This window comes from Hippopotamus amphibius, chromosome 8 (assembly GCF_030028045.1).
Source record: "Hippopotamus amphibius kiboko isolate mHipAmp2 chromosome 8, mHipAmp2.hap2, whole genome shotgun sequence".
Classification (NCBI taxonomy): Eukaryota; Metazoa; Chordata; class Mammalia; order Artiodactyla; family Hippopotamidae; genus Hippopotamus; species Hippopotamus amphibius.
Window position 1 is genome coordinate 66176112 of NC_080193.1, and position 15694 is coordinate 66191805.

Genomic DNA, 15694 nt, shown 5'->3' on the forward strand with positions numbered 1-15694 from the left:
CAGCCCAAAGCCTGGAAATTAAAAGGAATTGGAGTGGAGTGGAGTGCAGGGAGGACACCAGAGAGCCCTGGAAAGTCAGCCACTGGATTGTGAATTTAGTAGTAACTGGTGGAAATGCTGAAGCTTAGGTAATGCTTGGCAAACCATCAAGTACAGTTGTGCCTGTTGTTCATTGCACAAGGGCACTGAGCCAGAGGGTTAAGTGGGGTCAAAATCCAACCCTTGCTCTGTCTGGCAGGAAGCTGTGTTGGCCTGGAGAAAGGGAGGCCTTTTTCAAATGCTCTCACAGACACCATCCTCTTACCAGGCCATGCACAAACATAGGGCTCGTCTGCTCAGGTGGGCACCTTTCCCTAATTTCCTTAAAAGTGCTAGAAGGGCTAGTAGGTGCCTTAATACTTATCCACAGTCCTCAGAGTAGGTCAGATGTGTGTGCAAATTCTGAATCCATCCTGGCCTGGTAGCTCTCCTGAGGAGATGGGCTCTTGGAGATCGCAGGGGGCAGGAGCTCCATGGCACAAGATGATTTCAGGGTGCACATGACAACACGTCCCTCTTTCAGTCCTGCTCACTAGCCAGGAAGAAGGTATGAGAGTGTTGAGAAGGACTGTCAGCAAGTGCTAGAGATGCTTCGTTAGCCACCCAGCCCCGCGAGAGCTAAGCTTAGACCCAGGGACCTTCACTCACGGCTTTAGCATTTGTCGTATTTATGTTTAGAATATTCTTCCATCTATGCCAAGGGATACTGGTTTTCTACTTAAAGAAGTGAAGTAACATTTAAAATATAAGTAAATATATAAAAGAAATGAATTGATTTCTTCATTATTTTAGTCAAATTCAAGTCGTCACTGAAAGGACTGAATTTAGGAAACATAGATTTAGTGTGAAGAGACCAAATGTGAGAGGGAATTATTTTGGTGTGAAGAGGAGAGGTCTTCACAGTAACACAGGTTTCTGACAACTTCTGCTACCAAGAGAGTATAAGGAAACATTTGCACTGTTGTTGGAGAGATTTGGGTTCAAGTGTGTGATGTGTGTTTGTGTGTACTTGTTCCCTAAAGGAAAGCTGAGAGATTGTGGACTGGATTTCTGAGGGTAGGACTAGAGTATGTGGGAGAGGCTGGAGCTATTTATAAGTCAAGGAACTGACCCTACATTTTTATGGAGGGAAGAAAGCCAGAAAGTTCCAGAAGGGAAACATAGATATTAATTGATATTTGACTCAAGATCTCCCTTCCTGTGTCCCTCTCCTTCATTCGCTATCTCCGTCTTTCTCACATACGAGTGCATTCACACACACACACACCAGCCCAATCCACCAAAGATTCAAACCTGCCATCTCCCTTGTAGGAGAATTTCCCGTGGAAGCCACAATGTAAAGTAACAGGCATGACATGGGGAACTGTAAAAGCCTCGTTCTTAGACCTCTTCAGGTGAAAAAACATTCAGCTCTTGGCTTGAACATGGTGGAGATTACTGCAGTAAAAGCATTGTTTGGTATCCAGTGGCAACCATAATTTATGTTTACATAAAGAAAAAAAGTATCCTCTGATAAAATCTCAGAAAACTGCTGCCACAGGCTTATGAAACAATTAGTTTAGACCATTTCACAGAGCATTAAGCTTAACAATGTCAGTCTGTTCCTAAATGCTCTTCAAGAAAAGTTTTGCAATGAGGTCAAAATTTAGGTTGGCAAAAGAGCAACCTCGAGTAGGCAATCTCATCCTTTTTTAAAAAAAACGAAGCAGCTTTTTTGAGGTATAATTGACCTAAAATAAACTACACATATTTAACGTGTACAGTTTGCTCAGTTTGATGTGTATATATCTGCGAAACAATCACCATAATCAAGAAAATGAACACATTCATCACCCCCAAATGCTTTCCTGTGCCCCTTGGTGATCCCTACCTCGCCCACCGCTCTGTGTACCTGCTTCACAGACAGTGAAGTACCTCCATCACTGTAGATTAGTTTGCACTTTCTAGAGTTTTATATTGAGTACAGTATATTAAAAAAAAACAAAACAACAACAAAACACACACACAAAAAGAGTACAGTATATACTCATTTTTAACTGGCTTCTTTTAGTATAATTATTTTAGGATTCATATACATTGTGTTGAATGTCATTTGTTCATTTCATTTTACTACTAAATAACATTCCAGTGTATGGTTATGCCACAGTCTGTTTATCCATTCACCTGTTGATGGTCCTTTGAGTTGTTTGTAGCTTTGGGCTATCACAAATAAAGCTACTGTGAACGTTTGTGTACACGTCTTTGTATGGGTATATATCGTCTTTTCTCTTGGGTATAAAGCTAGAAGTGCAGTGGCTGGATCATCTGGTAGTTGTATGACTAACTAATGAACTATCACAGTGTTTTCCAAAGAGTTATACCATTTTACGTACTCACCGAAATGAGAGTTCTGTTTCCTGTGTGTGAAAGTTCCAGGTCCTCTGCATCCTTGTGAACACTTGGCATGTTAGCCATTTTATCTCTCTGTAGTTTTAATTTGCATTTCCTGAGTAATGATATTGAGTATCCTTTATGTACTGTTTACCATTTGTGTATCTTCTTTGATGAAGTGTATGCATATTTTAAAAAATTGGACTGTTTTCTCATTCATTTTTGAGTATTCTTATATATTCTGAATGCAAGTTCCATGGCTTGTGTTTTATTCTAACAATGTCTTTTTTTTAAGATTTATTTTATTATTTATTATTTATTTTATTTTTGGCTGTGTTGGGTCTTCGTTTCTGTGCATGGGCTTTCTCTAGTTGTGGCAAGTGGGGGCTACTCTTTGTTGCGGTGCGTGGGTTTCTCATTGCAGTCGCATCTCTTGTTATGGAGCATGGGCTCTAGGCATGCGGGCTTCAGTAGCTGTGGCATGTGGGCTCAGTAATTGTGGCTCGCAGGCTCTGGAGCACAGGCTCAGTAGTTGTGGCACACGGGCTTAGTTGCTCCACGGCATGTGGGATCTTCCCGGCCCACAGAACCTGTGTCCCCTGCATTGGCAGGCAGATTCTTAACCACTATGCCACCAGGGAAGCCCCTAACAACGTCTTTTGAAGAACTAAAGTTTTAAATTTTGATGAAATCCAATATATCAATTACTATTTTCCTTTAGGTGTCACATCTAAGAAATCTTTGCTTAACTTCAAAGTCACAAATTTTTTTCCTGTATTTTCTTTTTATAATTTCAAATTTCACATTTTGGTATATGATCTATGTTGGTTTTTTTTTTTTTTTTTCTAATGTGGTGCATGGTATGGATCAAAGTTCAACTTTTTGCAAATATGTATCAAGTGGTTACAGTACCATTTGCTAAAAAAGTCTATCCTTTCGTCCACAGAATAGCCATTGCACGTTTGTCAAAAATTAGTTGTTCATATATTTGTCAAGATGTCTATTTCTGAACTCTCTTTCATTGATCTATGTGCCTATCCTGACGTGATTACTGAAACTATATATTAAGTCTTAAAATCAAGTGGTTGTTTTTGTTATTCTGGGTACTGTTCATTTCCATATGAACTTTAGAATCAGCCTCTCACTTTCTGTAACAATACAAATTGGAAAGGAAGAAGTAAAACTGTCACTGTTTTTGGATGATATGATACTATACATAGAAAATCCTAAAGATGCCACCAAAAAACTACTAGAAGTCATCAAAAAATTCAGTAAAGTTGTAGGATAGAAAGTTAATATACAGAATCCTGTTGAATTTTTATACACTAACAGAAAACTATTAGAGAAAGTAAGAAAGCAATTCCATGTACCATTGCATCAAAAAGAATAAAATACCTAGAAATAACTGTAAGGACATAAAAGACCTATACTCAGAAAACTATAAGACACCGATGAAAGAAATTGAAGACAACACAAACAGATGGAAAGATATACTGTGTTCATGGATTGGAAGAATTAATATTCTTAAAATGACCACATTACCCAAGGCAATTTACAGATTTAATGCAATTCCTATCAAAATACAAATGGCAATTTTTATAGAACTAGAACAAATAATTCTAAAATTTGTAGGGAAACACAAAACACCCCAAATAGCCAAAAGAATCTTAAGAAAGAACAAAATTGGAGGTTTCACATGCTCTGATTTCAAACTATACTACAAAGCTACTATAATCCAAACAGTATAACAATGCCACAGAAATAGACTTACAAGATCATTGGAATGGAATAAGAGAGCCCAGAAATGAACCTTCATTTATATGTGTAATATTTGATAAAGGCAGAAAGGATATACAATATTGAATAAATAGCCTCTTTATTTTTTATTTTATTTTTATTTTTTTGGAATTTTTTTTATTGGGGTATAGTTGTTTTACAATGTTGTGTTAGTTTCTGCTGTACAGCAAAGTGAAGTAGAGTTCCCTGTGCTATACAGCAGGTTCTTATTAGTTATCTATTTTATACATATTAGTGTATATATGTCAATCCCAATCTTCCAATTCATTCCCCCCCTGACCCCCGCTTTCCCCCCTTGGTGTCCATGCATTTTTTCTCTACAAGATAGCCTCTTTAATGAATTTTGTTGGGGAAACTGGACACTACATAAAAAGATATCAAACTGTACTACTTTCTTACACCAGAAACAAAAATAAACTCAAAATGGATTAAGTACTTTAAGGCCTGCAATCATAAAACTTCTCAAAGAAAACATAGGTAGTACACTCTGACATCAGTCTTAGCAATATATTTTTATATACCTCTCCTCAGGCAATGGAAATAAAAGCAAAATTAAGTGAATGGGGCTACATCAAACTCAAAAGCTTTTGCACAGCAAAGGAATCTGTCAACAAAATGAAAAAGCTTTTGACTGAGAGAATATTTTTGCAAACGATATCTCCAATAAGGGGTTAGTATCCAAAATATACAAAAAACTCATACAACTCAACATAAAAAAAAACCAACCTATTGAATCATGGGCAGACTACCTGAATAGACAGTTTTCCAAAGAAGACATACAGATGGCCAACAGGCACATAAGCAGGTGCTTTTCATCACTCATCATGAGGGAAATGCAAATCAAAACCACAATGAGATATCACCTCACACCTGTCATAGTGGCTGTCATCAGAAAGACAAAAAATAGCAAATGTTGGTGAGGATGTGGAGAAAAGGGAACCCTCATGCACTGTTGGTGGGAAAATAAATGGTGCAGCTTCTATGGAAAACAATATGAAGATTCCTTTACAAATTATAAATAGAACTACATATAATCCAGCAAGTCCACTCCTGGGTATTAATCTGAAGAAAACAAAAACACTAGTTAGAGAATATTATGCTCCCCTGTGTTCAGCCTATTTACAACAGGCAAGAAATGGAAGCAACCTAAGTGTCCATTGATAGATGAATGAAGAAGTTGTGATATGTGTATGTATGTGTATACACACACACACATTGTGTGTACATACACACAATGAAATATTACTCAGCCGTAAAGAGTGATATCTTGCCACTTCAGCATGTATAGACCTAGAGTTTTATGCTAAGTGAAGTAAGTCAGGCAGAAAAAGACAAATACTGTGTGGTTGGACTTCTGGGTAGAATCTAAAAAAGAAGACAAATGAACAAGCATAGCTAAAGAGAAACAGAATTACAGATACATTGAACAGACAAGTGGTTGCCAGAGAGAAGAGAGGTAGGGGGGAAGAGAGAAGAGAGGTAGGGGGAAAGAGAGAAATATTTGAGATTGAGGTATAAACTTTCTTAATCTCAGAAATAAGTGAGTCACAGCTATGATATGTACAGTGTGGAGAATGTAGTCAATAATTATGTAATATCTTTATACAGTGACAGATTACAACTAGACTTATCCCAGTGATCATTTTGAAATGTACAGAAGTATCAGATCACTATGTTGTGTACCAGGAACTAACCTAGTTTTGTAGGTCAGTTAAACTTCAAAAACAAACCCACAGAAAAAGAGATCAGATTTGTGGTTACCAGAGGAGGGGGAACTGGATGCAGGTAGTCAAAAGGTAAAAACTTGAAGTTATAAGATAAGTAAGTACTAGGGATGTTAGGTACAACATGATAGACATAATGAACACTGCTGTACAATGGATGAGCTGAGAAAAAATCCTGAGTTCTCCTCACACACAAAAATGTATTTCTTCTATTTCTTTCCTGTTGTATCTTTATGAGATGATGGATGTTCACTAAACTTACTGTGATAATCATTTCATGATGTAAGTCAAATCATTATGCTATACACCTTAAACTTAACACAGGGCTGTATGTCAATTATATCCTAATAAAACTGGAAGAAAAAATTACTGCCTTCATTAAGTGTTAGTGTGGAACTTAAATGGAATAGCGTATGTTAAGTGCCTGGAAACGGGTAGGTTCTTGGTCCATTATGATTATTGCTCTTAACTTTCCATGTTCCCAATGTTTTAAAAGGGACAAAAGATTCACATATTACTTGTGTCATTAAACAAATAATGGAAACAGACTGAAACAACAGACCGGCGGCTTGTAGGGGGTGGTGTTTGTGCTGGTGTCATTATTTAGAGTCCCCTTTCACTTTCAGAAGCGTCCGAGTGTGGATGATAAATTATATGGTCTCTGTTATTTGAGGGCCACGGAAGCTTTCATTGTTTTCACGGGACTCTATAGTGCTCTTGGATGGCTTTGCTTAAGGGTTTGTATATTAGGTTGGGGAATAGGATGGTGGTCCAATGAGATTAGAAGGATATCAAGGTCAACTTCCAGATTTCAATTCTGCCATGAAGTTAAGATAAATAACATTTGGGATGGAAAGACAGATCCCCCACAGTTTTGAGGTTTTCTGTCCTGGTTAGATGGGCAGTTTAAGTATGACTTCTCAGTAAGAGCTGGGGGAGCAATATTAAGTAAAACATGCTGCAAACTCTAAGACTCTTTTCAGGTATAAAGTCCTTTCATGTGTATTATTCTGTTTCAATCTCAACATATTCTCTAGTTTTTTTTTTTAATAGATAGGGAAATAGCTAATAACTGATCTGGGAATAAAACTCATATTTCCTCATGCTCTTTCCATTATAACACACATCTGGGAGCCTTCTCCACTCTTGGGGTAGGGCTTTTTCTGACTAGGACAACCAATGAGTTTAGGTGACTTCCTGGAGTGAACTTCATAGTTACTTTTTTAGGAGACCAAGTTAGCTTTACTATATGAGGTGTCTTTGCTACATAAGATATTGAGAAGATGTAGACTTTTGGACTAAAAAATCCTTGTCCATTTTCAAGATGGAATAGTAACTGGTTGACTGCTGTCAGATTTGGGTATATGTCATTTTTCTCGATGTTGGAAATTTGATTCCTCTTTCCCCCAGGAAGTCCAGTAAAGCAAAGGGAAGGAAAGCTGTGGACAGGACAGTGAAAAGAGGTTCAAGGGGTTGACCTGATAGCATTTGAGGCCCTTGCTTAGTACTTTACTCACATACCGACTTCTAAATCAAGGATTTAATGGAACTTAAGAATTGAAAGAAAAAATAAGAGCTTATGGTTAATTGCTCTTTCAGCTCTTTTTCTGAATATACAGTCTTTGGAGAAAAGTCTTATTATAAGTAATTCTTTTATCTCAATGCCAGGTGATATTTCATTTTGATCTAAGAATCCAGGGTTTGGCTATGTATTTCTTTTTGAAAAATGTTAGCATTTTGTGCTGCTGAATTAAGTAACTACTTAAAGATAAAGAAAACCCCCAATACAGCTCTTCCCTGCTGTCCTAAAACCATATCAAGACCCCATGTATCTGAGAGAAGGAAATTGTACTTTAAGGCTTAACGCGGAAATCATCAAGGCTGGTCTCTGTTAAAGCTCAGCTGTCAGCAGCCTGGAAATTGGGACTGTAGGGAATGTTGAAATTTAAAGTTCGTGTTTAACATGAAGGGGGTTCACACAGTGCTATTCTGAGGGCTAATCTTTAGTGACAGATGCAGAGAAAGGAGCCTCAAGTGTTATTAGGAAAGCCCAAGCCTTCCATCCTAAGTAAGCCCTGTTGACTTTCATTTTAGGTGTCAGCCAGTCATTGCCAAGAACATGTCTGAAGGGACCGATCCCAGCTACTTCAAAGGGCCATCTTTTGTGTAAGGTACTTAGAGAATCATGCAGTAATGTACTCTGTGGTATATTTTATAGATACCGTAATGACCACAAATATCAATGATGCTAATGATTTTTTTCCCCAAGTTAAACATGGACTTGTGGAAAGAAAGCTCATATTGCTGGGAGGCAATCCTTACTACAATGATTTAAATTAGATATTACCACTAATTAGGTAAGTTGTTTAAGCTTTTATTATTATTATTATTTTGTTGTGGACCATTTTTAAAGTCTTTATTGAATTTGTTACAGTTTTTTTTTTTTTTGGCCACGAGGAATGTGGGATCTTAGCTTCCCTACCAGGAATCGAATCCGTATCCCTTGCATTGGAAGGCAAAGTCTTAACCACTGGACCTCCAGGAAGGTCCCAAGTTGTGTAAAGTTTTATTGTCTCAATTTTCACATCTGTAAATGGAGCTTCTAATAACTTCTCTATCTCCTTTGTTGGGGTGTTTTCATGGTCAAATGGATGATTAGATGTCAGATCCTTTGAGAAACTAGAATTCTGATTGTGGTATAATGCTTATACCACTTACAATGGAGTAACAACTTATAATACTCACCTATATCTAGTTCATCTTCATGAAAAAAGTTCCTTTTCCAGGCTGCCTTTGCAACTGGACAGGTCCTGAGGCTCTTTCTGGCCAATACGTTGTAGTTGAACATGCATCATTCCTGGGCCAGGCTATTTAATTGCTGGCATGAGATCCTTTAGGGCTCTCTTCCCCTGCTGTGGTGATTGTGGAAATGTGTTTCCACATTTAGAGTTATCTGGAATGCTAAGACAACACATGGAAAATAGTTATCTGAGAGAGGTGCCTGGACCCATACTGGGCTTTGAGCCAGCAAAAAATAGACTTATACTGTGATCACTGAGATGGAGGGGTTGTTTGTTATGGCAGCATAACCTAGCCTATCCAGACTGCCCTAGGTGTAAAGAAGTCAAATTATTCCTGTTGTTAATAGTCAGAAGGCTCCTAGATGCCTCCTAAGATTTACCACTAGTTTACTGGTGTGCCATTTTCTGCACCTTAATGGATGTGAATTTGATTATTTTGACTCTTTCTCCCGTTCCCCTACCCCCAAGAATCTCTAATGCCCTTTGGAATGTAACCTAAAAGGACAAACTGTGGTGGCAGTCATAATGTACTGGCAGTTACAACACAAAAGGAGTTAAGTTCAAGAAGTTTTGTAATAGGTACTCAACAAATGTTTATTGACAATAGGAAGAGAAATTTGGTGATGTGGCTTTTACCAGTGATTCATGTGGCAAAATCTGGTAGTCAACCTTCAGCTCTCATCTTACTTGACCTCACAAGCAGGGTTGGCACACTTGATCACTTTGCCTTTTTTTTTTTTTTTTTAAATATTTATTTATTTGGCTGTGCCTGGTCTTAGTTATGGCATTGGCATGCAGAATCTTTGTTGCTGTGTACAGGATTTTTAGTTGAGGCACAAGAAATCTTTAGTTGTGGCTTTTGGGAATCTAGTTCCCTGACCAGGGATCGAACCTGGGCCCCCTGCATTGGGAGTGTGGAGTCTTAGTCACTGGACCACCAGGGACATCCCAATCACTTTCTCTTGAAATCCTTTCTGATCCTGGCTTCCTGGACACCAGAATCTTCTAGAAGGTTTTCCTCCTGCCCTAGTGGCCACTCCTTTGTCTCCTTTGCTGAATCCTCCTCTTCCCAATATCTAAATCTGGGGTGCCTTAGAGCTCAGTCTTTGGCCGTCTTTTATTTGAATCTTCACGGTCATACTTGCTTTCTGTTCTTTTGAGTGATTTCTTTTTATTGTTTTATGCATTGTGTTTCATAGAGAAAATATTAACCCTCTGCCTATCCTACACTGCTGATAATTTTCCTCACTCATCATTAAAGTTTTACTTACAGTTTTAATATATAGACATTTTACATTTTTATGTAATCAAATCTGTCATTTTTTTTCAGGCTTCTGAAATTAGTGTGAGATTTTGGGGATTAGTTAATGATGTGTGATGTGATGATGCTTAAGATGTGAAAGTGGTGTCTGTTTTAAAGCCACTTTCCCCTGCATGGCAGGACCATGTTGTTCATCTACATGTTCTTTGGATTATGGAGTTATATGGTGAAGGGGTCATGTTGTCCCAATCCATATTCTTGCCGAATTACCCTTGTAACTATAATAATCTATTTCAGTGTAAGAAAGCACTCCAAAAATTAGTTCCTTAAAACACCAACAATCACTCACTATCGCTGATGGTTTCTGTGGTTCAGGAATTCAGAGGTGGCTTGGCTGGGCGATTCTGGATCAGAGTTTCTCATGATGTTGTAGTCTGATGTTGGCCAGGGCTGCAGTCATCTGAAGGCTTGACTGGGGCTGGAGGATTTGTGTCTAAGGTGACACACATGACTGTCAGTTGGTGCTGGCAAATTGGTCCTCTTCATGTGGGTCTCCTCATGGGACGACTTGAGTGTCCTCATGACATAGTGCCTGGCTTTTTGCAGAGCAAGTGATCCCAGAGACCAAGACAGAAACTCCTATGTTTTTTATGACGTAGCCTTAGGAGTCATCTATCATCATTTCCACCTAATTCTATTGGTTGTGTGGTGAACCAGCCCTGCTTCAGTGTGTGTATGTGTTGGGGGAAGGGGAGGGCACTGCTAAGGGTATGACCGCCAGGAGGTGAGATCACTGGGGGCCATTGTGGCAGCTGGCTCCCACAGCAACCAAAGAGCATTATTTGTCTGAATATATAGTTTTAAACTTAGAATACTGGAATGCCAACTAATTAGTACTGGGGTTTATCCAAAGTACTGCTAATGTTACACTCAAGTAGAAAAGAGATAGTTGAGTTTTTGCAGACTGTTGGTTGGGATAGAGCCCTCCAGACAGAAGGTGTCCGAGATTGCACTGATGTAGTACTTCTGGTGTACTTTCTGGACTAACTTTGTTATTCTTGATTTTCTACTTCCTCTATATCTCTCTGAATTCACATATTTTGAAGAAAATAAATCAGGAGCAAGAAAATGTTTGACAGAGTAAAATAGCTGCTAATAATAGCAGTAACTTTTATTTATTGAGTGCCTGCTGTGTATCAGACTCTTCTTGTAAGTTATATCTTATTTAGTCCTTCCAATAGCCATTGATGGAAGGTGATGTTATCCCCATTTTAAATATAACGAAACTGCTGCTCATAGTAATTCATCCAAGGTCATGTAATAGGTGGTTAAGCTGGGACTTGAACCTGGTCTGTCTCTCTGTAAAGGCTGTGGTTATTCTACTACCTCTTATCGTATTCCATTGATATAAACACATAGGTACATAAAACGTTTGGGCATGGGAGAATTGAAAAACTGTAGAGTTGTATGTTATCTGGAGGAATTTGTCAAAGGTAAAAGATCTAGGAAAATGTAATTCCAGATACAGAAGCACTTTGAAAATGAAAAGTGCTTTATAAATGTAAGGTGGCAGTGTTATTAATATTATTCAGCTCAGAGAAATAAGAAAATGAATATGTATAATTTCTCTATTTCTTCTTCAGTGAAATTATAGCAGAACACCTGCCCATTAATCCTTACCCGATTAAAACAATAACTGCCTATGCAGGTAATACATTGGAATTAATGTGTAATTAAAGAAAGTTATCATCCACTCGGCTATGAAATAGGAACGGCAATGTTTCAAGTTAATATATATTCTAGACCAATAAATGTTTTAGATTAGGAAACTCTGCTAAAATGTATGATTTAGGAAGATATCAAATCATCAGCCTAATATTAAAGCATAAAGAGCTTTATGCCTGTAGAAGCATTTTGTTGTAATGTTGATATGGTGTCGTATTTGTCTTCAGTACAAAGACATTGTCTTTTTGACAACTACTCTTTAAAGAAAATAAGCCTTGGGAATAGGGAAAGCATGTTTCTCTTGGAGTTCCCCTCTCTCGACATGTTTGTTGGTGGTATTAACACGTTAACTGTGAACCGAGATGCTAGTCTTCAGGGTGGGGGATGATATGCAGCCCTCATTACAGCACCTTGGCATGCAGCCCACAAACACCAGCAGCAAGAGCCCTGATTTCATCGTGAAAGGAGGTAGAAGAATGTGAAGAAGGTCACAGCCGTCAATCTGTTATCACTCTGCTAGATAGAGTCTCTTTAAGGAGGCGCATGAAACATATTTTAAAACCTCCAGTGAAGGCCCCCAAATGATGATGTTCGTCTTACCACTTTCTAATGAAACTGCTTAGTCTCTGAAACAGAGCTCACAAGCCCTGCATCACAAGATTTGTCTGAGAAAATGCCTTCATTTTAAATTGTCCCAGCTAGAGTCAGCATATACAGTCACTATGTACAGGGAGGCAGGTATAGGAAAGCAAAAAATATTTTTCAGTCCCATTAGGTTTCATTAACTTTACATTCTTGTGAGTGGGTCAGTAGTCAGTTCTACTGCAGAGGGAAAAAATGGAGACTGAAGTTAAATGTTGTGCTTAAGGCTGCTTGTTGATTGGAGGGCAGGATATAGTCTGGAAGAGCCCTAATCTCCCAGAGTGTGCCTCTCCTGTCACTGGCTGTAGCCATGCGTCTCTGAATATTATGCCCTTTGTCTTATTTCTTTTGTTTTATTTTTAAGGATGTTTCAGAGAAGAAATATATAGTAATTAGAACTTGAGTCCTCCAACATGGGATATAGTTTTGTGAAATTTTTATCTAACATTGAGGTGCATGCATATTTGTTCTTACATAATTAAAATTCTAACATATGTTCAAAATATGTTCAAATCTGTTTTATTTATTATTATTTGCTACCACAAAATCTTAACTATAATAATATTTCATGGTAACGTTATAAAACCATCATGTTCATATGTCATAATTTAACTATTCCATTACTGTTAGACATCTAGGGTTGTTTCCAAAATTTCCTCTGCTATAGATGACAATGTAATCAACTTTGTCATGAATATAGCTTTTTTCACCCTAAATTATTGTTTTTCTTAAGCTAAAAATTTCACAATGGACTTAGAAGGTCAAAGCCAGTGGTACTGTTTATGTGATTATCTTCCTGATAGATGGTGAGTGCTTCTCTAATAGATGGTGTGATTTTTTTATATTGTTAATTTTTGAGAGTCTAATATCCATCTAGGAGTTTGTATAGTACTGATTTGTCTGACAAAATTTAATGATTGTATCAGTAATGGTCCTGGCAGGACACACAGAATTCACCTCATTCATTTGAATGAAGAGAATTAAGTGAAGGGCTGCTCATAGAAGTGTGTGTGAGGTGAGAGAACAAACAAGGAACTACGCCAGTTGGAAGCCATGGCCAGCGGTGGACCGAAGGGACAAGAGAAGGAAGTGTTTTGTGAGCACTTAGAGCTGCAGTGAGGGAAGCAAATGCCTGCTGGGGCTGTGGAGGGATGCAGCTTCCACCAGTGGTGATGAGCTGAAGCATGTGGGGAGTGGAAGGAAACACCCCAACTTCCCTTTCCTCCCTTGTCCAATCTCCTACCAGGGCCTCAATTGGCCAAACCCAACCAGAAGAGGTGGCACAGGAAGCTGGGTCATGCAGTCTACAGGGGTCACCCTCCAGGCCACATAGCAGTGTAGACAATGGATCTCAGGCTGGTGGAGGTGAAAGTGCAAATGACTAAAAATTAATACATGATGGAAAGTTTGTTTCAATGGCAGTACAGGGCCTGTGTTGTAGAACCTCAAGTTCAGATTATATTTCATATCTCTCTAAACTATAGTCTGAGAAAGCCCTTAAATATCGCATTTCCTTTATTATGAAAACTAAGTTACAGCGAGAGAGCAGGGGACTCAGAAAGGGCACTCAGCACAGGCGAGAACAAGTCACGTGTGTGCTGGGCTCTGTGTTTGCTTCTTGGCAGTCTCGTAGTTATCTTATGTCAGTTCTGATTTTATCCTGTAGTCTAGCTGTTCCACATCTCCTCCAGCTCCTAACCTCACCCCTCAAGGTTTTGATCCAAGTATGTTCTTAGTTTCAAGGACACATTAAGGGCAGATTATTTGTAAGAACCTGGTCACAGACAGCATTGCACAGGGCAGTTTCTCACATTGGGAGGTGAGTCTGAGCATTTGTGGACCTCAGGAGTTTGTGATTCTTCTATAAGAATTTTAAAATATTGCTTTCATTTGGATGGCAATGAAAATTTAATCTAGACATATTCTGAATCTTTGGATAACTGTCTTATAGCTGAGCACTGTGACATGATTTGTGTCTGTACCTGCATTTAGGTTTGTGGTTTGTGTTCAAATTAGCGTCAAGTCAAGCCAGATTAAACATAGAGGGTTCTTAAGAAAAATCAGAGTAGAACTAATTTGATGCTGAAGCACTATTTACATTTAAAGACCAAATGCTGTCAGAGCAGGCTGATGAAGAAAGGGTTCACAGTAGTTCCAGTAGGGAAAGTGGTGGGAGAATCCAATCCTTACATTGAGAGTGGAAGTAAATGCTTGCTGAGCTCAAAAGGGGCCCGCGCCACAGCAATCAGTGGCCAGTACCATATAAGTCTTCATTTGGGCAGCAATGTGGTTTCAGCAGAACATCATGTAGCATGTTTTATTTATGTTATTTGGCTGCTATTGGTTTTATTTATTTAATTTTTATTGAAGTGTGGTTGATTTACAATGTTATGTTACTTTCTGATGTACAGCAAAGTAATTTGGATATATATTATTCTTTTTCATATTCTTTTCTATTATAGTTTATTACAAGGTACTGAATATAGTTCCCTGTGCTTTACAGTAGGTCTTTGTTGTTTGTCTGTTTTATATATAGTAGTGTGTATCTGCTAATCCCAGCTCCTAATTTATCCCTACCCACCCCCCTTTCCCCTTTGGTAACCATAAGTTTGTTTTCCATGTCTGTGAGTCTGTTTCTGTTTCATAAATAAGTTCATTTATATCATTTTTTTTAGATTCCACATATAAGTGATATCATTTATTTGTCTTTGTCTGACTTGCTTCACTTAATATGATAATCTCTAGGTCCAAATGCTACAAATGGCATTATTTCATTCTTTTCATGGCTGAGTAATATTCCAATATATATGTCATGTCTTTCTCCATTCATCTGTTGATGGGCATTTAGGTAGCTTCCATGTCTTGGCTATTGTAGATAGTGCTTGGGTGCTATCGGTTTTATAGTTTGGGTTGTATTTATTGATACATGTGTTTTGGTTTGTATAGGTTAAAAGTGACACATCTAAGGATTTTGTACCTGGTTTTATGTTGGTTGTTTACTAAAAAACACATTAAAAACAATAGTTAACACTAGGGGGATTTGAGGAAACATTTTTCTTAAAAAAAAGATAAAAGGGCAGTTCTTCATGTTTCTGCTGTAAGCAAGTAGCATTGTGAAATCTTGTAAATATTTGCTGACTGATTTTCTAAAGTATTAATTTTATTCTTTGAAAATATTAAAGAATGTCTCTAATTCCTCACTGTGTTGCCCCTTCAATAATGTGGGGTTTGAATGCAGCACATCTTGGGGGATGCCAACATATAGTCCTCTTTGGGGCTGGGAGAAATACCTTGTAATTATCAGTGAAAATATTTTCACTGGGCATTGTCTTCTC

At 38.1% G+C, this 15694-nt stretch overlaps 1 protein-coding gene across 19 annotated transcripts in view; it reads left to right on the plus strand.

The window, feature by feature from the left end:
* LYPD6B (LY6/PLAUR domain containing 6B) overlaps nt 1-15694 on the plus strand; it is a 210070-nt gene that overhangs the window by 63961 nt on the left and 130415 nt on the right. For 3 of the 19 annotated variants that reach the window (XM_057744172.1, XM_057744179.1, XM_057744181.1), the window contains exons 2-3: nt 8025-8101; nt 8200-8287. The exons of 13 other annotated variants lie outside the window; for them this stretch is intronic. The gene's annotated coding sequence lies outside the window, so the exon portion shown is untranslated. The remainder of the gene's footprint in view (nt 1-8024; nt 8102-8199; nt 8288-15694) is intronic. 3 more of the 19 variants (XM_057744173.1, XM_057744180.1, XM_057744184.1) reach the window with 2 other exon arrangements.